General features: G+C 52.8%; 55 non-coding genes across 55 annotated transcripts; all 55 read left to right on the forward strand.

Annotated features, from left to right (window-relative positions):
- Window positions 1-112: 112 nt before the first annotated feature.
- LOC122288577 lies at window positions 113-231 on the forward strand. Its single transcript, XR_006235834.1, has one exon. It is a non-coding gene; the product is annotated as a 5S ribosomal RNA (ribosomal RNA).
- Window positions 232-420: 189 nt separating this feature from the next.
- LOC122285273 lies at window positions 421-539 on the forward strand. Its single transcript, XR_006232614.1, has one exon. It is a non-coding gene; the product is annotated as a 5S ribosomal RNA (ribosomal RNA).
- Window positions 540-728: 189 nt separating this feature from the next.
- On the forward strand, window positions 729-847 carry LOC122288422. The gene has a single exon (XR_006235683.1). It is a non-coding gene; the product is annotated as a 5S ribosomal RNA (ribosomal RNA).
- Window positions 848-1,036: 189 nt separating this feature from the next.
- LOC122287635 lies at window positions 1,037-1,155 on the forward strand. The gene has a single exon (XR_006234925.1). It is a non-coding gene; the product is annotated as a 5S ribosomal RNA (ribosomal RNA).
- Window positions 1,156-1,333: 178 nt separating this feature from the next.
- On the forward strand, window positions 1,334-1,452 carry LOC122285275. The gene has a single exon (XR_006232616.1). It is a non-coding gene; the product is annotated as a 5S ribosomal RNA (ribosomal RNA).
- Window positions 1,453-1,641: 189 nt separating this feature from the next.
- LOC122288275 lies at window positions 1,642-1,760 on the forward strand. Its single transcript, XR_006235544.1, has one exon. It is a non-coding gene; the product is annotated as a 5S ribosomal RNA (ribosomal RNA).
- A 178-nt stretch (window positions 1,761-1,938) lies between these two features.
- Window positions 1,939-2,057, forward strand: LOC122285276. Its single transcript, XR_006232617.1, has one exon. It is a non-coding gene; the product is annotated as a 5S ribosomal RNA (ribosomal RNA).
- A 190-nt stretch (window positions 2,058-2,247) lies between these two features.
- LOC122283200 lies at window positions 2,248-2,366 on the forward strand. Its single transcript, XR_006230678.1, has one exon. It is a non-coding gene; the product is annotated as a 5S ribosomal RNA (ribosomal RNA).
- A 189-nt stretch (window positions 2,367-2,555) lies between these two features.
- Window positions 2,556-2,674, forward strand: LOC122283201. The gene has a single exon (XR_006230679.1). It is a non-coding gene; the product is annotated as a 5S ribosomal RNA (ribosomal RNA).
- A 178-nt stretch (window positions 2,675-2,852) lies between these two features.
- On the forward strand, window positions 2,853-2,971 carry LOC122288233. The gene has a single exon (XR_006235503.1). It is a non-coding gene; the product is annotated as a 5S ribosomal RNA (ribosomal RNA).
- A 189-nt stretch (window positions 2,972-3,160) lies between these two features.
- LOC122285277 lies at window positions 3,161-3,279 on the forward strand. Its single transcript, XR_006232618.1, has one exon. It is a non-coding gene; the product is annotated as a 5S ribosomal RNA (ribosomal RNA).
- Window positions 3,280-3,468: 189 nt separating this feature from the next.
- On the forward strand, window positions 3,469-3,587 carry LOC122284085. The gene has a single exon (XR_006231459.1). It is a non-coding gene; the product is annotated as a 5S ribosomal RNA (ribosomal RNA).
- A 189-nt stretch (window positions 3,588-3,776) lies between these two features.
- Window positions 3,777-3,895, forward strand: LOC122285278. The gene has a single exon (XR_006232619.1). It is a non-coding gene; the product is annotated as a 5S ribosomal RNA (ribosomal RNA).
- A 189-nt stretch (window positions 3,896-4,084) lies between these two features.
- On the forward strand, window positions 4,085-4,203 carry LOC122285279. Its single transcript, XR_006232620.1, has one exon. It is a non-coding gene; the product is annotated as a 5S ribosomal RNA (ribosomal RNA).
- Window positions 4,204-4,393: 190 nt separating this feature from the next.
- LOC122283187 lies at window positions 4,394-4,512 on the forward strand. The gene has a single exon (XR_006230666.1). It is a non-coding gene; the product is annotated as a 5S ribosomal RNA (ribosomal RNA).
- A 178-nt stretch (window positions 4,513-4,690) lies between these two features.
- LOC122287472 lies at window positions 4,691-4,809 on the forward strand. The gene has a single exon (XR_006234765.1). It is a non-coding gene; the product is annotated as a 5S ribosomal RNA (ribosomal RNA).
- Window positions 4,810-4,998: 189 nt separating this feature from the next.
- Window positions 4,999-5,117, forward strand: LOC122288578. Its single transcript, XR_006235835.1, has one exon. It is a non-coding gene; the product is annotated as a 5S ribosomal RNA (ribosomal RNA).
- A 189-nt stretch (window positions 5,118-5,306) lies between these two features.
- On the forward strand, window positions 5,307-5,425 carry LOC122285280. The gene has a single exon (XR_006232621.1). It is a non-coding gene; the product is annotated as a 5S ribosomal RNA (ribosomal RNA).
- A 189-nt stretch (window positions 5,426-5,614) lies between these two features.
- Window positions 5,615-5,733, forward strand: LOC122285281. Its single transcript, XR_006232622.1, has one exon. It is a non-coding gene; the product is annotated as a 5S ribosomal RNA (ribosomal RNA).
- A 178-nt stretch (window positions 5,734-5,911) lies between these two features.
- Window positions 5,912-6,030, forward strand: LOC122285282. Its single transcript, XR_006232623.1, has one exon. It is a non-coding gene; the product is annotated as a 5S ribosomal RNA (ribosomal RNA).
- Window positions 6,031-6,219: 189 nt separating this feature from the next.
- On the forward strand, window positions 6,220-6,338 carry LOC122288579. Its single transcript, XR_006235836.1, has one exon. It is a non-coding gene; the product is annotated as a 5S ribosomal RNA (ribosomal RNA).
- A 189-nt stretch (window positions 6,339-6,527) lies between these two features.
- Window positions 6,528-6,646, forward strand: LOC122285283. Its single transcript, XR_006232624.1, has one exon. It is a non-coding gene; the product is annotated as a 5S ribosomal RNA (ribosomal RNA).
- A 189-nt stretch (window positions 6,647-6,835) lies between these two features.
- LOC122288423 lies at window positions 6,836-6,954 on the forward strand. Its single transcript, XR_006235684.1, has one exon. It is a non-coding gene; the product is annotated as a 5S ribosomal RNA (ribosomal RNA).
- Window positions 6,955-7,143: 189 nt separating this feature from the next.
- Window positions 7,144-7,262, forward strand: LOC122287636. Its single transcript, XR_006234926.1, has one exon. It is a non-coding gene; the product is annotated as a 5S ribosomal RNA (ribosomal RNA).
- A 178-nt stretch (window positions 7,263-7,440) lies between these two features.
- On the forward strand, window positions 7,441-7,559 carry LOC122285284. Its single transcript, XR_006232625.1, has one exon. It is a non-coding gene; the product is annotated as a 5S ribosomal RNA (ribosomal RNA).
- A 189-nt stretch (window positions 7,560-7,748) lies between these two features.
- LOC122288277 lies at window positions 7,749-7,867 on the forward strand. Its single transcript, XR_006235546.1, has one exon. It is a non-coding gene; the product is annotated as a 5S ribosomal RNA (ribosomal RNA).
- Window positions 7,868-8,045: 178 nt separating this feature from the next.
- On the forward strand, window positions 8,046-8,164 carry LOC122287267. The gene has a single exon (XR_006234568.1). It is a non-coding gene; the product is annotated as a 5S ribosomal RNA (ribosomal RNA).
- A 190-nt stretch (window positions 8,165-8,354) lies between these two features.
- Window positions 8,355-8,473, forward strand: LOC122285286. The gene has a single exon (XR_006232627.1). It is a non-coding gene; the product is annotated as a 5S ribosomal RNA (ribosomal RNA).
- A 189-nt stretch (window positions 8,474-8,662) lies between these two features.
- LOC122285287 lies at window positions 8,663-8,781 on the forward strand. The gene has a single exon (XR_006232628.1). It is a non-coding gene; the product is annotated as a 5S ribosomal RNA (ribosomal RNA).
- Window positions 8,782-8,970: 189 nt separating this feature from the next.
- LOC122285288 lies at window positions 8,971-9,089 on the forward strand. The gene has a single exon (XR_006232629.1). It is a non-coding gene; the product is annotated as a 5S ribosomal RNA (ribosomal RNA).
- A 189-nt stretch (window positions 9,090-9,278) lies between these two features.
- On the forward strand, window positions 9,279-9,397 carry LOC122287044. Its single transcript, XR_006234351.1, has one exon. It is a non-coding gene; the product is annotated as a 5S ribosomal RNA (ribosomal RNA).
- Window positions 9,398-9,586: 189 nt separating this feature from the next.
- LOC122288056 lies at window positions 9,587-9,705 on the forward strand. Its single transcript, XR_006235333.1, has one exon. It is a non-coding gene; the product is annotated as a 5S ribosomal RNA (ribosomal RNA).
- A 189-nt stretch (window positions 9,706-9,894) lies between these two features.
- Window positions 9,895-10,013, forward strand: LOC122287252. The gene has a single exon (XR_006234553.1). It is a non-coding gene; the product is annotated as a 5S ribosomal RNA (ribosomal RNA).
- A 189-nt stretch (window positions 10,014-10,202) lies between these two features.
- On the forward strand, window positions 10,203-10,321 carry LOC122285289. The gene has a single exon (XR_006232630.1). It is a non-coding gene; the product is annotated as a 5S ribosomal RNA (ribosomal RNA).
- A 189-nt stretch (window positions 10,322-10,510) lies between these two features.
- LOC122285290 lies at window positions 10,511-10,629 on the forward strand. The gene has a single exon (XR_006232631.1). It is a non-coding gene; the product is annotated as a 5S ribosomal RNA (ribosomal RNA).
- A 189-nt stretch (window positions 10,630-10,818) lies between these two features.
- LOC122288236 lies at window positions 10,819-10,937 on the forward strand. The gene has a single exon (XR_006235506.1). It is a non-coding gene; the product is annotated as a 5S ribosomal RNA (ribosomal RNA).
- Window positions 10,938-11,115: 178 nt separating this feature from the next.
- On the forward strand, window positions 11,116-11,234 carry LOC122285291. Its single transcript, XR_006232632.1, has one exon. It is a non-coding gene; the product is annotated as a 5S ribosomal RNA (ribosomal RNA).
- Window positions 11,235-11,423: 189 nt separating this feature from the next.
- Window positions 11,424-11,542, forward strand: LOC122285292. Its single transcript, XR_006232633.1, has one exon. It is a non-coding gene; the product is annotated as a 5S ribosomal RNA (ribosomal RNA).
- Window positions 11,543-11,731: 189 nt separating this feature from the next.
- On the forward strand, window positions 11,732-11,850 carry LOC122285293. Its single transcript, XR_006232634.1, has one exon. It is a non-coding gene; the product is annotated as a 5S ribosomal RNA (ribosomal RNA).
- A 189-nt stretch (window positions 11,851-12,039) lies between these two features.
- LOC122285294 lies at window positions 12,040-12,158 on the forward strand. The gene has a single exon (XR_006232635.1). It is a non-coding gene; the product is annotated as a 5S ribosomal RNA (ribosomal RNA).
- Window positions 12,159-12,336: 178 nt separating this feature from the next.
- Window positions 12,337-12,455, forward strand: LOC122288238. The gene has a single exon (XR_006235508.1). It is a non-coding gene; the product is annotated as a 5S ribosomal RNA (ribosomal RNA).
- Window positions 12,456-12,644: 189 nt separating this feature from the next.
- On the forward strand, window positions 12,645-12,763 carry LOC122288580. Its single transcript, XR_006235837.1, has one exon. It is a non-coding gene; the product is annotated as a 5S ribosomal RNA (ribosomal RNA).
- A 189-nt stretch (window positions 12,764-12,952) lies between these two features.
- LOC122285295 lies at window positions 12,953-13,071 on the forward strand. Its single transcript, XR_006232636.1, has one exon. It is a non-coding gene; the product is annotated as a 5S ribosomal RNA (ribosomal RNA).
- Window positions 13,072-13,260: 189 nt separating this feature from the next.
- On the forward strand, window positions 13,261-13,379 carry LOC122285297. The gene has a single exon (XR_006232638.1). It is a non-coding gene; the product is annotated as a 5S ribosomal RNA (ribosomal RNA).
- Window positions 13,380-13,568: 189 nt separating this feature from the next.
- Window positions 13,569-13,687, forward strand: LOC122285298. Its single transcript, XR_006232639.1, has one exon. It is a non-coding gene; the product is annotated as a 5S ribosomal RNA (ribosomal RNA).
- A 178-nt stretch (window positions 13,688-13,865) lies between these two features.
- LOC122287441 lies at window positions 13,866-13,984 on the forward strand. The gene has a single exon (XR_006234735.1). It is a non-coding gene; the product is annotated as a 5S ribosomal RNA (ribosomal RNA).
- A 189-nt stretch (window positions 13,985-14,173) lies between these two features.
- On the forward strand, window positions 14,174-14,292 carry LOC122285299. Its single transcript, XR_006232640.1, has one exon. It is a non-coding gene; the product is annotated as a 5S ribosomal RNA (ribosomal RNA).
- Window positions 14,293-14,470: 178 nt separating this feature from the next.
- On the forward strand, window positions 14,471-14,589 carry LOC122288240. Its single transcript, XR_006235509.1, has one exon. It is a non-coding gene; the product is annotated as a 5S ribosomal RNA (ribosomal RNA).
- A 189-nt stretch (window positions 14,590-14,778) lies between these two features.
- Window positions 14,779-14,897, forward strand: LOC122288581. The gene has a single exon (XR_006235838.1). It is a non-coding gene; the product is annotated as a 5S ribosomal RNA (ribosomal RNA).
- A 189-nt stretch (window positions 14,898-15,086) lies between these two features.
- LOC122285300 lies at window positions 15,087-15,205 on the forward strand. Its single transcript, XR_006232641.1, has one exon. It is a non-coding gene; the product is annotated as a 5S ribosomal RNA (ribosomal RNA).
- Window positions 15,206-15,394: 189 nt separating this feature from the next.
- On the forward strand, window positions 15,395-15,513 carry LOC122287101. The gene has a single exon (XR_006234408.1). It is a non-coding gene; the product is annotated as a 5S ribosomal RNA (ribosomal RNA).
- A 189-nt stretch (window positions 15,514-15,702) lies between these two features.
- On the forward strand, window positions 15,703-15,821 carry LOC122287742. Its single transcript, XR_006235030.1, has one exon. It is a non-coding gene; the product is annotated as a 5S ribosomal RNA (ribosomal RNA).
- A 179-nt stretch (window positions 15,822-16,000) lies between these two features.
- LOC122285301 lies at window positions 16,001-16,119 on the forward strand. The gene has a single exon (XR_006232642.1). It is a non-coding gene; the product is annotated as a 5S ribosomal RNA (ribosomal RNA).
- Window positions 16,120-16,308: 189 nt separating this feature from the next.
- Window positions 16,309-16,427, forward strand: LOC122285302. Its single transcript, XR_006232643.1, has one exon. It is a non-coding gene; the product is annotated as a 5S ribosomal RNA (ribosomal RNA).
- Window positions 16,428-16,616: 189 nt separating this feature from the next.
- On the forward strand, window positions 16,617-16,735 carry LOC122285303. The gene has a single exon (XR_006232644.1). It is a non-coding gene; the product is annotated as a 5S ribosomal RNA (ribosomal RNA).
- The last annotated feature ends 74 nt before the right edge of the window (window positions 16,736-16,809 follow it).

A 16,809-nucleotide genomic window follows, 5' to 3' on the forward strand; every position in this document is an offset into this window, starting at 1 on the left:
CCGACCCCATCGCGTAGCAATGGGTATCGATCAGATCGCCGGTTGGCATGGGATAGGCAGGGTGCGGCTAGGTCGTAATAGGATTATATTAGTTTTTCGCTGGTAGCATGATGGGTGCGATCATACCAACACTAATGCACCGGATCCCATTAGAACTCCGCAGTTAAGCGTGCTTGGGCGAGAGTAGTACTAGGATGGGTGACCTCCTGGGAAGTCCTCGTGTTGCACCCCCCCTTTTTATTTTTACCGTATCTCCGGTCGGATGGACCGGAACGAGAACCGGGCAATGGATTCTTAGGAAAATCGCACCGACCCCATCGCGTAGCAATGGGTATCGATCAGATCGCCGGTTGGCATGGGATAGGCAGGGTGCGGCTAGGTCGTAATAGGATTATATTAGTTTTTCGTTGGTAGCATGATGGGTGCGATCATACCAGCACTAATGCACCGGATCCCATCAGAACTCCGCAGTTAAGCGTGCTTGGGCGAGAGTAGTACTAGGATGGGTGACCTCCTGGGAAGTCCTCGTGTTGCACCCCCCTTTTTTATTTTTACCGCATCTCCGGCTGGATGGACCGGAACGAGAACCGGGCAATGGATTCTTAGGAAAATCGCACCGACCCCATCGCGTAGCGATGGGTATCGATCAGATCGCCGGTTGGCATGGGATAGGCAGGGTGCGGCTAGGTCGTAATAGGATTATATTAGTTTTTCGCAGATAGCATGATGGGTGCGATCATACCAGCACTAATGGACCGGATCCCATCAGAACTCCGCAGTTAAGCGTGCTTGGGCGAGAGTAGTACTAGGATGGGTGACCTCCTGGGAAGTCCTCGTGTTGCACCCCCCTTTTTTATTTTTACCGCATCTCCGGTCGGATGGACCGGAACGAGAACCGGGCAATGGATTCTTAGGAAAATCGCACCGACCCCATCGCGTAGCAATGGGTATCGATCAGATCGCCGGTTGGCATGGGATAGGCAGGGTGCGGCTAGGTCGTAATAGGATTATATTAGTTTTTCGCTGGTAGCATGATGGGTGCGATCATACCAGCACTAATGCACCGGATCCCATCAGAACTCCGCAGTTAAGCGTGCTTGGGCGAGAGTAGTACTAGGATGGTTGACCTCCTGGGAAGTCCTCGTGTTGCACCCCGCCATTTTATTTTTACCGCATCTCCGGCCGGATGGACCGGAACGACAACCGGGCCATGGATTCTTAGGAAAATCGCACCGACCCCATCGCTATCAATCAGATCGCCAGTTGGCATGGGATAGGCAGGGTGCGGCTAGGTCGTAATAGGATTATATTAGTTTTTCGCTGGTAGCATGATGGGTGCGATCATACCAGCACTAATGCACCGGATCCCATCAGAACTCCGCAGTTAAGCGTGCTTGGGCGAGAGTAGTACTAGGATGGGTGACCTCCTGGGAAGTCCTCGTGTTGCACCCCCCTTTTTTATTTTTACCGCATCTCCGGTCGGATGGACCGGAACGAGTACCGGGCAATGGATTCTTAGGAAAATCGCACCGACCCCATCGCGTAGCAATGGGTATCGATCAGATCGCCGGTTGGCATGGGATAGGCAGGGTGCGGCTAGGTCGTAATAGGATTATATTAGTTTTTCGCTGGTAGCATGATGGGTGCGATCATACCAGCACTAATGCACCGGATCCCATCAGAACCCCGCAGTTAAGCGTGCTTGGGCGAGAGTAGTACTAGGATGGGTGACCTCCTGGGAAGTCCTCGTGTTGCACCCCCCCTTTTTATTTTTACCGCATCTCCGGTCGGATGGACCGGAACGACAACCGGGCAATGGATTCTTAGGAAAATCGCACCGACCCCATCGCTATCAATCAGATCGCCAGTTGGCATGGGATAGGCAGGGTGCGGCTAGGTCGTAATAGGATTATATTAGTTTTTCGCTGGTAGCATGATGGGTGCGATCATACCAGCACTAATGCACCGGATCCCATCAGAACTCCGCAGTTAAGCGTGCTTGGGCGAGAGTAGTACTAGGATGGGTGACCTCCTGGGAAGTCCTCGTGTTGCACCCCCCCCTTTTTATTTTTACCGCATCTCCGGTCGGATGGACCGGAACGAGAACCGGGCAGTGGATTCTTAGGAAAATCGCACCGACCCCATCGCGAAGCAATGGGTATCGATCAGATCGCCGGTTGGCATGGGATAGGCAGGGTGCGGCTAGGTCGTAATAGGATTATATTAGTTTTTCGCTGGTAGCTTGATGGGTGCGATCATACCAGCACTAATGCACCGAATCCCATCAGAACTCCGCAGTTAAGCGTGCTTGGGTGAGAGTTGTACTAGGATGGGTGACCTCCTGGGAAGTCCTCGTGTTGCACCCCCCTTTTTTATTTTTACCGCATCTCCGGCTGGATGGACCGGAACGAGAACCGGGCAATGGATTCTTAGGAAAATCGCACCGACCCCATCGCGTAGCGATGGGTATCGATCAGATCGCCGGTTGGCATGGGATAGGCAGGGTGCGGCTAGGTCGTAATAGGATTATATTAGTTTTTCGCTGGTAGCTTGATGGGTGCGATCATACCAGCACTAATGCACCGAATCCCATCAGAACTCCGCAGTTAAGCGTGCTTGGGTGAGAGTTGTACTAGGATGGGTGACCTCCTGGGAAGTCCTCGTGTTGCACCCCCCCTTTTTATTTTTACCGCATCTCCGGTCGGATGGACCGGAACGACAACCGGGCAATGGATTCTTAGGAAAATCGCACCGACCCCATCGCTATCAATCAGATCGCCAGTTGGCATGGGATAGGCAGGGTGCGGCTAGGTCGTAATAGGATTATATTAGTTTTTCGCTGGTAGCTTGATGGGTGCGATCATACCAGCACTAATGCACCGGATCCCATCAGAACTCCGCAGTTAACTGTGCTTGGGCGAGAGTAGTACTAGGATGGGTGACCTCCTGGGAAGTCCTCGTGTTGCACCCCCCCTTTTTATTTTTACCGCATCTCCGGTCGGATGGACCGGAACGACAACCGGGCAATGGATTCTTAGGAAAATCGCACCGACCCCATCGCGTAGCAATGGGTATCGATCAGATCGCCGGTTGGCATGGGATAGGCAGGGTGCGGCTAGGTCGTAATAGGATTATATTAGTTTTTCGCTGGTAGCATGATGGGTGCGATCATACCAGCACTAATGCACCGGATCCCATCAGAACTCCGCAGTTAAGCGTGCTTGGGCGAGAGTAGTACTAGGATGGGTGACCTCCTGGGAAGTCCTCGTGTTGCACCCCCCCTTTTTATTTTTACCGCATCTCCGGTCGGATGGACCGGAATGAGAACCGGGCAATGGATTCTTAGGAAAATCGAACCGACCCCATCGCGTAGCAATGGGTATCGATCAGATCGCCGGTTGGCATGGGATAGGCAGGGTGCGGCTAGGTCGTAATAGGATTATATTAGTTTTTCGCTGGTAGCATGATGGGTGCGATCATACCAGCACTAATGCACCGGATCCCATCAGAACTCCGCAGTTAAGCGTGCTTGGGCGAGGGTAGTACTAGGATGGGTGACCTCCTGGGAAGTCCTCGTGTTGCACCCCCCCTTTTTATTTTTACCGCATCTCCGGTCGGATGGACCGGAACGAGAACCGGGCAGTGGATTCTTAGGAAAATCGGACCGACCCCATCGCGTAGCAATGGGTATCGATCAGATCGCCGGTTGGCATGGGATAGGCAGGGTGCGGCTAGGTCGTAATAGGATTATATTAGTTTTTCGCTGGTAGCATGATGGGTGCGATCATACCAGCACTAATGCACCGGATCCCATCAGAACTCCGCAGTTAAGCGTGCTTGGGCGAGAGTAGTACTAGGATGGGTGACCTCCTGGGAAGTCCTCGTGTTGCACCCCCCCTTTTTATTTTTACCGCATCTCCGGTCGGATGGACCGGAACGAGAACCGGGCAATGGATTCTTAGGAAAATCGCACCGACCCCATCGCGTAGCAATGGGTATCGATCAGATCGCCGGTTGGCATGGGATAGGCAGGGTGCGGCTAGGTCGTAATAGGATTATATTAGTTTTTCGCTGGTAGCATGATGGGTGCGATCATACCAGCACTAATGCACCGGATCCCATCAGAACTCCGCAGTTAAGCGTGCTTGGGCGAGAGTAGTACTAGGATGGGTGACCTCCTGGGAAGTCCTCGTGTTGCACCCCCCCCTTTTTATTTTTACCGCATCTCCGGTCGGATGGACCGGAACGAGAACCGGGCAATGGATTCTTAGGAAAATCGAACCGACCCCATCGCGTAGCAATGGGTATCGATCAGATCGCCGGTTGGCATGGGATAGGTAGGGTGCGGCTAGGTCGTAATAGGATTATATTAGTTTTTCGCTGGTAGCTTGATGGGTGCGATCATACCAGCACTAATGCACCGAATCCCATCAGAACTCCGCAGTTAAGAGTGCTTGGGTGAGAGTTGTACTAGGATGGGTGACCTCCTGGGAAGTCCTCGTGTTGCACCCCCCCTTTTTATTTTTACCGCATCTCCGGTCGGATGGACCGGAACGACAACCGGGCAATGGATTCTTAGGAAAATCGCACCGACCCCATCGCTATCAATCAGATCGCCAGTTGGCATGGGATAGGCAGGGTGCGGCTAGGTCGTAATAGGATTATATTAGTTTTTCGCTGGTAGCTTGATGGGTGCGATCATACCAGCACTAATGCACCGGATCCCATCAGAACTCCGCAGTTAAGCGTGCTTGGGCGAGAGTTGTACTAGGATGGGTGACCTCCTGGGAAGTCCTCGTGTTGCACCCCCCCTTTTTATTTTTACCGCATCTCCGGTCGGATGGACCGGAACGACAACCGGGCAATGGATTCTTAGGAAAATCGCACCGACCCCATCGCGTAGCAATGGGTATCGATCAGATCGCCAGTTGGCATGGGATAGGCAGGGTGCGGCTAGGTCGTAATAGGATTATATTAGTTTTTCGCTGGTAGCATGATGGGTGCGATCATACCAACACTAATGCACCGGATCCCATTAGAACTCCGCAGTTAAGCGTGCTTGGGCGAGAGTAGTACTAGGATGGGTGACCTCCTGGGAAGTCCTCGTGTTGCACCCCCCCTTTTTATTTTTACCGTATCTCCGGTCGGATGGACCGGAACGAGAACCGGGCAATGGATTCTTAGGAAAATCGCACCGACCCCATCGCGTAGCAATGGGTATCGATCAGATCGCCGGTTGGCATGGGATAGGCAGGGTGCGGCTAGGTCGTAATAGGATTATATTAGTTTTTCGCTGGTAGCATGATGGGTGCGATCATACCAGCACTAATGCACCGGATCCCATCAGAACTCCGCAGTTAAGCGTGCTTGGGCGAGAGTAGTACTAGGATGGGTGACCTCCTGGGAAGTCCTCGTGTTGCACCCCCCCTTTTTATTTTTACCGCATCTCCGGTCGGATGGACCGGAACGAGAACCGGGCAATGGATTCTTAGGAAAATCGAACCGACCCCATCGCGTAGCTATGGGTATCGATCAGATCGCCGGTTGGCATGGGATAGGCAGGGTGCGGCTAGGTCGTAATAGGATTATATTAGTTTTTCGCTGGTAGCATGATGGGTGCGATCATACCAGCACTAATGCACCGGATCCCATCAGAACTCCGCAGTTAAGCGTGCTTGGGCGAGAGTAGTACTAGGATGGGTGACCTCCTGGGAAGTCCTCGTGTTGCACCCCCCCTTTTTATTTTTACCGCATCTCCGGTCGGATGGACCGGAACGACAACCGGGCAATGGATTCTTAGGAAAATCGCACCGACCCCATCGCTATCAATCAGATCGCCAGTTGGCATGGGATAGGCAGGGTGCGGCTAGGTCGTAATAGGATTATATTAGTTTTTCGCTGGTAGCATGATGGGTGCGATCATACCAGCACTAATGCACCGGATCCCATCAGAACTCCGCAGTTAAGCGTGCTTGGGCGAGAGTAGTACTAGGATGGGTGACCTCCTGGGAAGTCCTCGTGTTGCACCCCCCCTTTTTATTTTTACCGCATCTCCGGTCGGATGGACCGGAACGACAACCGGGCAATGGATTCTTAGGAAAATCGCACCGACCCCATCGCGTAGCAATGGGTATCGATCAGATCGCCGGTTGGCATGGGATAGGCAGGGTGCGGCTAGGTCGTAATAGGATTATATTAGTTTTTCGCTGGTAGCATGATGGGTGCGATCATACCAACACTAATGCACCGGATCCCATTAGAACTCCGCAGTTAAGCGTGCTTGGGCGAGAGTAGTACTAGGATGGGTGACCTCCTGGGAAGTCCTCGTGTTGCACCCCCCCTTTTTATTTTTACCGTATCTCCGGTCGGATGGACCGGAACGAGAACCGGGCAATGGATTCTTAGGAAAATCGCACCGACCCCATCGCGTAGCAATGGGTATCGATCAGATCGCCGGTTGGCATGGGATAGGCAGGGTGCGGCTAGGTCGTAATAGGATTATATTAGTTTTTCGTTGGTAGCATGATGGGTGCGATCATACCAGCACTAATGCACCGGATCCCATCAGAACTCCGCAGTTAAGCGTGCTTGGGCGAGAGTAGTACTAGGATGGGTGACCTCCTGGGAAGTCCTCGTGTTGCACCCCCCTTTTTTATTTTTACCGCATCTCCGGCTGGATGGACCGGAACGAGAACCGGGCAATGGATTCTTAGGAAAATCGCACCGACCCCATCGCGTAGCGATGGGTATCGATCAGATCGCCGGTTGGCATGGGATAGGCAGGGTGCGGCTAGGTCGTAATAGGATTATATTAGTTTTTCGCAGATAGCATGATGGGTGCGATCATACCAGCACTAATGGACCGGATCCCATCAGAACTCCGCAGTTAAGCGTGCTTGGGCGAGAGTAGTACTAGGATGGGTGACCTCCTGGGAAGTCCTCGTGTTGCACCCCCCTTTTTTATTTTTACCGCATCTCCGGTCGGATGGACCGGAACGAGAACCGGGCAATGGATTCTTAGGAAAATCGCACCGACCCCATCGCGTAGCAATGGGTATCGATCAGATCGCCGGTTGGCATGGGATAGGCAGGGTGCGGCTAGGTCGTAATAGGATTATATTAGTTTTTCGCTGGTAGCATGATGGGTGCGATCATACCAGCACTAATGCACCGGATCCCATCAGAACTCCGCAGTTAAGCGTGCTTGGGCGAGAGTAGTACTAGGATGGTTGACCTCCTGGGAAGTCCTCGTGTTGCACCCCCCCATTTTATTTTTACCGCATCTCCGGCCGGATGGACCGGAACGACAACCGGGCCATGGATTCTTAGGAAAATCGCACCGACCCCATCGCTATCAATCAGATCGCCAGTTGGCATGGGATAGGCAGGGTGCGGCTAGGTCGTAATAGGATTATATTAGTTTTTCGCTGGTAGCATGATGGGTGCGATCATACCAGCACTAATGCACCGGATCCCATCAGAACTCCGCAGTTAAGCGTGCTTGGGCGAGAGTAGTACTAGGATGGGTGACCTCCTGGGAAGTCCTCGTGTTGCACCCCCCTTTTTTATTTTTACCGCATCTCCGGTCGGATGGACCGGAACGAGTACCGGGCAATGGATTCTTAGGAAAATCGCACCGACCCCATCGCGTAGCAATGGGTATCGATCAGATCGCCGGTTGGCATGGGATAGGCAGGGTGCGGCTAGGTCGTAATAGGATTATATTAGTTTTTCGCTGGTAGCATGATGGGTGCGATCATACCAGCACTAATGCACCGGATCCCATCAGAACCCCGCAGTTAAGCGTGCTTGGGCGAGAGTAGTACTAGGATGGGTGACCTCCTGGGAAGTCCTCGTGTTGCACCCCCCCTTTTTATTTTTACCGCATCTCCGGTCGGATGGACCGGAACGACAACCGGGCAATGGATTCTTAGGAAAATCGCACCGACCCCATCGCTATCAATCAGATCGCCAGTTGGCATGGGATAGGCAGGGTGCGGCTAGGTCGTAATAGGATTATATTAGTTTTTCGCTGGTAGCATGATGGGTGCGATCATACCAGCACTAATGCACCGGATCCCATCAGAACTCCGCAGTTAAACGTGCTTGGGCGAGAGTAGTACTAGGATGGGTGACCTCCTGGGAAGTCCTCGTGTTGCACCCCCCCCTTTTTATTTTTACCGCATCTCCGGTCGGATGGACCGGAACGAGAACCGGGCAGTGGATTCTTAGGAAAATCGCACCGACCCCATCGCGAAGCAATGGGTATCGATCAGATCGCCGGTTGGCATGGGATAGGCAGGGTGCGGCTAGGTCGTAATAGGATTATATTAGTTTTTCGCTGGTAGCATGATGGGTGCGATCATACCAGCACTAATGCACCGGATCCCATCAGAACTCCGCAGTTAAGCGTGCTTGGGCGAGAGTAGTACTAGGATGGGTGACCTCCTGGGAAGTCCTCGTGTTGCACCCCCCTTTTTTATTTTTACCGCATCTCCGGTCGGATGGACCGGAACGAGAACCGGGCAATGGATTCTTAGGAAAATCGCACCGACCCCATCGCGTAGCAATGGGTATCGATCAGATCGCCGGTTGGCATGGGATAGGCAGGGTGCGGCTAGGTCGTAATAGGATTATATTAGTTTTTCGCTGGTAGCATGATGGGTGCGATCATACCAGCACTAATGCACCGGATCCCATCAGAACTCCGCAGTTAAGCGTGCTTGGGCGAGAGTAGTACTAGGATGGGTGACCTCCTGGGAAGTCCTCGTGTTGCACCCCCCCTTTTTATTTTTACCGCATCTCCGGTCGGATGGACCGGAACGAGAACCGGGCAATGGATTCTTAGGAAACTCGAACCGACCCCATCGCGTAGCAATGGGTATCGATCAGATCGCCGGTTGGCATGGGATAGGCAGGGTGCGGCTATGTCGTAATAGGATTATATTAGTTTTTCGCTGGTAGCATGATGGGTGCGATCATACCAGCACTAATGCACCGGATCCCATCAGAACTCCGCAGTTAAGCGTGCTTGGGCGAGAGTAGTACTAGGATGGGTGACCTCCTGGGAAGTCCTCGTGTTGCACCCCCCCTTTTTATTTTTACCGCATCTCCGGTCGGATGGACCGGAACGAGAACCGGGCAATGGATTCTTAGGAAAATCGCACCGACCCCATCGCGTAGCAATGGGTATCGATCAGATCGCCGGTTGGCATGGGATAGGCAGGGTGCGGCTAGGTCGTAATAGGATTATATTAGTTTTTCGCTGGTAGCATGATGGGTGCGATCATACCAGCACTAACGCACCGGATCCCATCAGAACTCCGCAGTTAAGCGTGCTTGGGCGAGAGTAGTACTAGGATGGGTGACCTCCTGGGAAGTCCTCGTGTTGCACCCCCCCTTTTTATTTTTACCGCATCTCCGGTCGGATGGACCGGAACGAGAACCGGGCAGTGGATTCTTAGGAAAATCGCACCGACCCCATCGCGTAGCAATGGGTATCGATCAGATCGCCGGTTGGCATGGGATAGGCAGGGTGCGGCTAGGTCATAATAGGATTATATTAGTTTTTCGCTGGTAGCATGATGGGTGCGATCATACCAGCACTAATGCACCGGATCCCACCAGAACTCCGCAGTTAAGCGTGCTTGGGCGAGAGTAGTACTAGGATGGGTGACCTCCTGGGAAGTCCTCGTGTTGCACCCCCACTTTTTATTTTTACCGCATCTCCGGTCGGATGGACCGGAACGAGAACGGGGCAATGGATTCTTAGGAAAATCGCACCGACCCCATCGCGTAGCAATGGGTATCGATCAGATCGCCGGTTGGCATGGGATAGGCAGGGTGCGGCTAGGTCGTAATAGGATTATATTAGTTTTTCGCTGGTAGCATGATGGGTGTGATCATACCAGCACTAATGCACCGGATCCCATCAGAACTCCGCAGTTAAGCGTGCTTGGGCGAGAGTAGTACTAGGATGGGTGACCTCCTGGGAAGTCCTCGTGTTGCACCCCCCCTTTTTATTTTTACCGCATCTCCGGTCGGATGGACCGGAACGAGAACCGGGCAATGGATTCTTAGGAAAATCGAACCGACCCCATCGCGTAGCAATGGGTATCGATCAGATCGCCGGTTGGCATGGGATAGGCAGGGTGCGGCTAGGTCGTAATAGGATTATATTACTTTTTCGCTGGTAGCATGATGGGTGCGATCATACCAGCACTAATGCACCGGATCCCATCAGAACTCCGCAGTTAAGCGTGCTTGGGCGAGAGTAGTACTAGGATGGGTGACCTCCTGGGAAGTCCTCGTGTTGCACCCCCCCTTTTTATTTTTACCGCATCTCCGGTCGGATGGACCGGAACGACAACCGGGCAATGGATTCTTAGGAAAATCGCACCGACCCCATCGCGTAGCAATGGGTATCGATCAGATCGCCGGTTGGCATGGGATAGGCATGGTGCGGCTAGGTCGTAATAAGATTATATTAGTTTTTCGCTGGTAGCATGATGGGTGCGATCATACCAGCACTAATGCACCGGATCCCATCAGAACTCCGCAGTTAAGCGTGCTTGGGCGAGAGTAGTACTAGGATGGGTGACCTCCTGGGAAGTCCTCGTGTTGCACCCCCCCTTTTTATTTTTACCGCATCTCCGGTCGGATGGACCGGAACGACAACCGGGCAATGGATTCTTAGGAAAATCGCACCGACCCCATCGCGTAGCAATGGGTATCGATCAGATCGCCGGTTGGCATGGGATAGGCATGGTGCGGCTAGGTCGTAATAAGATTATATTAGTTTTTCGCTGGTAGCATGATGGGTGCGATCATACCAGCACTAATGCACCGGATCCCATCAGAACTCCGCAGTTGAGCGTGCTTGGGCGAGAGTAGTACTAGGATGGGTGACCTCCTGGGAAGTCCTCGTGTTGCACCCCCCCTTTTTATTTTTACCGCATCTCCGGTCGGATGGACCGGAACGACAACCGGGCAATGGATTCTTAGGAAAATCGCACCGACCCCATCGCTATCAATCAGATCGCCAGTTGGCATGGGATAGGCAGGGTGCGGCTAGGTCGTAATAGGATTATATTAGTTTTTCGCTGGTAGCATGATGGGTGCGATCATACCAGCACTAATGCACCGGATCCCATCAGAACTCCGCAGTTAAGCGTGCTTGGGCGAGAGTAGTACTAGGATGGGTGACCTCCTGGGAAGTCCTCGTGTTGCACCCCCCCTTTTAATTTTTACCGCATCTCTGGTCGGATGGACCGGAACGAGAACCAGGGAATGGATTTTTAGGAAAATCGCACAGACCCCATCGCGTAGCAATGGGTATCGATCAGATCGCCGGTTGGCATGGGATAGGCATGGTGCGGCTAGGTCGTAATAAGATTATATTAGTTTTTCGCTGGTAGCATGATGGGTGCGATCATACCAGCACTAATGCACCGGATCCCATCAGAACTCCGCAGTTAAGCGTGCTTGGGCGAGAGTAGTACTAGGATGGGTGACCTCCTGGGAAGTCCTCGTGTTGCACCCCCCCTTTTAATTTTTACCGCATCTCTGGTCGGATGGACCGGAACGACAACCGGGCAATGGATTCTTAGGAAAATCGAACCGACCCCATCGCTTAGCAATGGGTATCGATCAGATCGCCGGTTGGCATGGGATAGGCAGGGTGCGGCTAGGTCGTAATAGGATTATATTAGTTTTTCGCTGGTAGCATGATGGGTGCGATCATACCAGCACTAATGCACCGGATCCCATCAGAACTCCGCAGTTAAGCGTGCTTGGGCGAGAGTAGTACTAGGATGGGTGACCTCCTGGGAAGTCCTCGTGTTGCACCCCCCCTTTTTATTTTTACCGCATCTCCGGTCGGATGGACCGGAACGAGAACCGGGCAATGGATTCTTAGGAAAATCGAACCGACCACATCGCGTAGCAATGGGTATCGATCAGATCGCCGGTTGGCATGGGATAGGCAGGGTGCGGCTAGGTCGTAATAGGATTATATTACTTTTTCGCTGGTAGCATGATGGGTGCGATCATACCAGCACTAATGCACCGGATCCCATCAGAACTCCGCAGTTAAGCGTGCTTGGGCGAGAGTAGTACTAGGATGGGTGACCTCCTGGGAAGTCCTCGTGTTGCACCCCCCCTTTTTATTTTTACCGCATGTCCGGTCGGATGGACCGGAACGACAACCGGGCAATGGATTCTTAGGAAAATCGCACCGACCCCATCGCTATCAATCAGATCGCCAGTTGGCATGGGATAGGCAGGGTGCGGCTAGGTCGTAATAGGATTATATTAGTTTTTCGCTGGTAGCATGATGGGTGCGATCATACCAGCACTAATGCACCGGATCCCATCAGAACTCCGCAGTTCAGCGTGCTTGGGCGAGAGTAGTACTAGGATGGGTGACCTCCTGGGAAGTCCTCGTGTTGCACCCCCCCTTTTTATTTTTACCGCATCTCCGGTCGGATGGACCGGAACGAGAACCGGGCAATGGATTCTTAGGAAAATCGCACCGACCCCATCGCGTAGCAATGGGTATCGATCAGATCGCCGGTTGGCATGGGATAGGCAGGGTGCGGCTAGGTCGTAATAGGATTATATTAGTTTTTCGCTGGTAGCATGATGGGTGCGATCATACCAACACTAATGCACCGGATCCCATTAGAACTCCGCAGTTAAGCGTGCTTGGGCGAGAGTAGTACTAGGATGGGTGACCTCCTGGGAAGTCCTCGTGTTGCACCCCCCCTTTTTATTTTTACCGTATCTCCGATCGGATGGACCGGAACGAGAACCGGGCAATGGATTCTTAGGAAAATCGCACCGACCCCATCGCGTAGCAATGGGTATCGATCTGATCGCCGGTTGGCATGGGATAGGCAGGGTGCGGCTAGGTCGTAATAGGATTATATTAGTTTTTCGCTGGTAGCATGATGGGTGCGATCATACCAGCACTAATGCACCGGATCCCATCAGAACTCCGCAGTTAAGCGTGCTTGGGCGAGAGTAGTACTAGGATGGGTGACCTCCTGGGAAGTCCTCGTGTTGCACCCCCCTTTTTTATTTTTACCGCATCTCCGGTCGGATGGACCGGAACGAGAACCGGGCAATGGATTCTTAGGAAAATCGCACCGACCCCATCGCGTAGCAATGGGTATCGATCAGATCGCCGGTTGGCATGGGATAGGCAGGGTGCGGCTAGGTCGTAATAGGATTATATTAGTTTTTCGCTGGTAGCATGATGGGTGCGATCATACCAGCACTAATGCACCGGATCCCATCAGAACTCCGCAGTTAAGCGTGCTTGGGCGAGAGTAGTACTAGGATGGGTGACCTCCTGGGAAGTCCTCGTGTTGCACCCCCCCTTTTTATTTTTACCGCATCTCCGGTCGGATGGACCGGAACGACAACCGGGCAATGGATTCTTAGGAAAATCGCACCGACCCCATCGCGTAGCAATGGGTATCGATCAGATCGCCGGTTGGCATGGGATAGGCATGGTGCGGCTAGGTCGTAATAAGATTATATTAGTTTTTCGCTGGTAGCATGATGGGTGCGATCATACCAGCACTAATGCACCGGATCCCATCAGAACTCCGCAGTTAAGCGTGCTTGGGCGAGAGTAGTACTAGGATGGGTGACCTCCTGGGAAGTCCTCGTGTTGCACCCCCCCTTTTTATTTTTACCGCATCTCCGGTCGGATGGACCGGAACGACAACCGGGCAATGGATTCTTAGGAAAATCGCACCGACCCCATCGCTATCAATCAGATCGCCAGTTGGCATGGGATAGGCAGGGTGCGGCTAGGTCGTAATAGGATTATATTAGTTTTTCGCTGGTAGCATGATGGGTGCGATCATACCAGCACTAATGCACCGGATCCCATCAGAACTCCGCAGTTAAGCGTGCTTGGGCGAGAGTAGTACTAGGATGGGTGACCTCCAGGGAAGTCCTCGTGTTGCACCCCCCCTTTTAATTTTTACCGCATCTCTGGTCGGATGGACCGGAACGAGAACCAGGGAATGGATTTTTAGGAAAATCGCACAGACCCCATCGCGTAGCAATGGGTATCGGTCAGATCGCCGGTTGGCATGAGATAGGCAGGGTGCGGCTAGGTCGTAATAGGATTATATTAGTTTTTCGCTGGTAGCATGATGGGTGCGATCATACCAGCACTAATGCACCGGATCCCATCAGAACTCCGCAGTTAAGCGTGCTTGGGCGAGAGTAGTACTAGGATGGGTGACCTCCTGGGAAGTCCTCGTGTTGCACCCCCCCTTTTTATTTTTACCGCATCTCCGGTCGGATGGACCGGAACGACAACCGGGCAATGGATTCTTAGGAAAATCGCACCGACCCCATCGCTATCAATCAGATCGCCAGTTGGCATGGGATAGGCAGGGTGCGGCTAGGTCGTAATAGGATTATATTAGTTTTTCGCTGGTAGCATGATGGGTGCGATCATACCAGCACTAATGCACCGGATCCCATCAGAACTCCGCAGTTCAGCGTGCTTGGGCGAGAGTAGTACTAGGATGGGTGACCTCCTGGGAAGTCCTCGTGTTGCACCCCCCCTTTTTATTTTTACCGCATCTCCGGTCGGAAGGACCGGAACGAGAACCGGGCAATGGATTCTTAGGAAAATCGCACCGACCCCATCGCGTAGCGATGGGTATCGATCAGATCGCCGGTTGGCATGGGATAGGCAGGGTGCGGCTAGGTCGTAATAGGATTATATTAGTTTTTCGCTGGTAGCATGATGGGTGCGATCATACCAACACTAATGCACCGGATCCCATTAGAACTCCGCAGTTAAGCGTGCTTGGGCGAGAGTAGTACTAGGATGGGTGACCTCCTGGGAAGTCCTCGTGTTGCACCCCCCCTTTTTATTTTTACCGTATCTCCGGTCGGATGGACCGGAACGAGAACCGGGCAATGGATTCTTAGGAAAATCGCACCGACCCCATCGCGTAGCAATGGGTATCGATCTGATCGCCGGTTGGCATGGGATAGGCAGGGTGCGGCTAGGTCGTAATAGGATTATATTAGTTTTTCGCTGGTAGCATGATGGGTGCGATCATACCAGCACTAATGCACCGGATCCCATCAGAACTCCGCAGTTAAGCGTGCTTGGGCGAGAGTAGTACTAGGATGGGTGACCTCCTGGGAAGTCCTCGTGTTGCACCCCCCTTTTTTATTTTTACCGCATCTCCGGTCGGATGGACCGGAACGAGAACCGGGCAATGGATTCTTAGGAAAATCGCACCGACCCCATCGCGTAGCAATGGGTATCGATCAGATCGCCGGTTGGCATGGGATAGGCAGGGTGCGGCTAGGTCGTAATAGGATTATATTAGTTTTTCGCTGGTAGCATGATGGGTGCGATCATACCAGCACTAATGCACCGGATCCCATCAGAACTCCGCAGTTAAGCGTGCTTGGGCGAGAGTAGTACTAGGATGGGTGACCTCGTGGGAAGTCCTCGTGTTGCACCCCCCCTTTTTATTTTTACCGCATCTCCGGTCGGATGGACCGGAACGACAACCGGGCAATGGATTCTTAGGAAAATCGCACCGACCCCATCGCGTAGCAATGGGTATCGATCAGATCGCCGGTTGGCATGGGATAGGCATGGTGCGGCTAGGTCGTAATAGGATTATATTAGTTTTTCGCTGGTAGCATGATGGGTGCGATCATACCAGCACTAATGCACCGGATCCCATCAGAACTCCGCAGTTAAGCGTGCTTGGGCGAGAGTAGTACTAGGATGGGTGACCTCCTGGGAAGTCCTCGTGTTGCCCCCCCCCCTTTTTATTTTTACCGCATCTCCGGTCGGATGGACCGGAACGACAACCGGGCAATGGATTCTTAGGAAAATCGCACCGACCCCATCGCTATCAATCAGATCGCCAGTTGGCATGGGATAGGCAGGGTGCGGCTAGGTCGTAATAGGATTATATTAGTTTTTCGCTGGTAGCATGATGGGTGCGATCATACCAGCACTAATGCACCGGATCCCATCAGAACTCCGCAGTTAAGCGTGCTTGGGCGAGAGTAGTACTAGGATGGGTGACCTCCTGGGAAGTCCTCGTGTTGCACCCCCCCTTTTAATTTTTACCGCATCTCTGGTCGGATGGACCGGAACGAGAACCAGGGAATGGATTTTTAGGAAAATCGCACCGACCCCATCGCGTAGCAATGGGTATCGGTCAGATCGCCGGTTGGCATGAGATAGGCAGGGTGCGGCTAGGTCGTAATAGGATTATATTAGTTTTTCGCTGGTAGCATGATGGGTGCGATCATACCAGCACTAATGCACCGGATCCCATCAGAACTCCGCAGTTAAGCGTGCTTGGGCGAGAGTAGTACTAGGATGGGTGACCTCCTGGGAAGTCCTCGTGTTGCACCCCACCTTTTTATTTTTACCGCATCTCCGGTCGGATGAACCGGAACGACAACCGGGCAATGGATTCTTAGGAAAATCGCACCGACCCCATCGCGTAGCAATGGGTATCGATCAGATCGCCGGTTGGCATGGGATAGGCATGGTGCGGCTAGGTCGTAATAGGATTATATTAGTTTTTCGCTGGTAGCATGATGGGTGCGATCATACCAGCACTAATGCACCGGATCCCATCAGAACTCCGCAGTTAAGCGTGCTTGGGCGAGAGTAGTACTAGGATGGGTGACCTCCTGGGAAGTCCTCGTGTTGCACCCCCCCTTTTTATTTTTACCGCATCTCCGGTCGGATGGACCGGAACGACAACCGGGCAATGGATTCTTAGGAAAATC

Source organism: Carya illinoinensis, chromosome 11, assembly GCF_018687715.1.
Source record: "Carya illinoinensis cultivar Pawnee chromosome 11, C.illinoinensisPawnee_v1, whole genome shotgun sequence".
NCBI classification, from domain to species: Eukaryota; Viridiplantae; Streptophyta; class Magnoliopsida; order Fagales; family Juglandaceae; genus Carya; species Carya illinoinensis.